The following is a 1,319-nucleotide window of genomic DNA, read 5'->3' as shown; positions in this document are numbered from 1 at the left end:
ATTGTTTCTCTAGTGATCTTTTTGTCTGGTTGACCTATCCATTGTTGTAAGTGGGGTATTAAAGTCCCCTGCAATTAGCACATTCTTATCAATAAGATTGTTTCTGTTTGTGATTAGTTGTTTTATGTATTTGGGAGCTCCCAAATTCGGTGCCTAGATGTTTATAATTGTTAGCTCTTCCTGATGGAGAGATCCTGTAATTATTATATAATGTCCTACTTCATCCTTTATTACTGCCTTTATTTAAAAAGTCCCGTTTGTCTGAAATAAGAATGGTTACTCCAGCTTTCTTTTGGTGTCCAGTCGCATGGTAGATATTTCTCCATCTCCTTTCAATCTGGAGGTATCTTCATGTCTAAGGTGAGTCTCTTGTAGACAGAAAATAAATGGCTTTTGGTTTTTGATCCATTCTGCTACCCTGTGTCGTGTGACTGGAGCATTCAGTCCATTTACATTCAGTGTTATTATTGAAAGATGTGGGTTTAGATTCATTGTGTTCCCTGTGGAGTGCATGTTTGTAGTAATGTCTCTGGTACCTTATATTCCTTGCTACATTTCTCTCATAGAGTCCCTCTTAGGATTTCTTGTAGGGCTGGTTTGGTAGTGATGAATTCTCTCAACTTTTGTTTATTTGGGAAAACTTTTATCTCTCCTGTTTTGAATGGCAGGCTCCCTGGATAAAGAATTCTTGGTGGCATATTTTTCCTGTTCATCACATTGAAGCCTTGCTGCCATTCCTTTCTGGCCTGTCAAGTTTCAGTAGATAGGTCTGTGACCACTCTGATAGGTTTCCCCTTGTATGTTAAGGCCCTTTTATCCTGAGCTGCTTTCAGAATTTTCTCATTTTCCTTATATTTTGCCAGTTTCAATATGATATGTCATGCTGAAAATTGTTTTATGTTACATCTTAGGGGAGTTAGATATGTCTCTTGAATTTCATGTCTTTCTCTTTCCTCAGATTGGGGAAATTTTCGTTTTTAATTTCGTCCAGAATCCCTTCAGGTCCTCTGTCTTTATCTTCCTTTTCAGGAACTCCTATGATATGGATATTGTTCTGTTTGATTGTATCACTCTGGTCTGATTCTCCTTTCATGCTCCTGTATTGATTTCTCTCTTTTTTTCTCAGCTTCCTCTTTTGCTATAACTGTGTCTTCTAATTCACCTATTCTCCTCTCTGCTTCTTCAGTCCTTGCAGTGGTAGCCTCCATTTTATTATTCACATCATTACAGCCTTTTTTTTTTAACTCATCACAGGTATTTTGAAGGTTCCTAGTCTATGTATCAATAGATTCTCTGATGGTTTTTTCAAGCCCAGTGAT

The sequence above is a fragment of the Suricata suricatta genome, chromosome 9, assembly GCF_006229205.1.
Source record: "Suricata suricatta isolate VVHF042 chromosome 9, meerkat_22Aug2017_6uvM2_HiC, whole genome shotgun sequence".
Classification (NCBI taxonomy): Eukaryota; Metazoa; Chordata; class Mammalia; order Carnivora; family Herpestidae; genus Suricata; species Suricata suricatta.
This window is presented reverse-complemented; position numbering follows the sequence as displayed.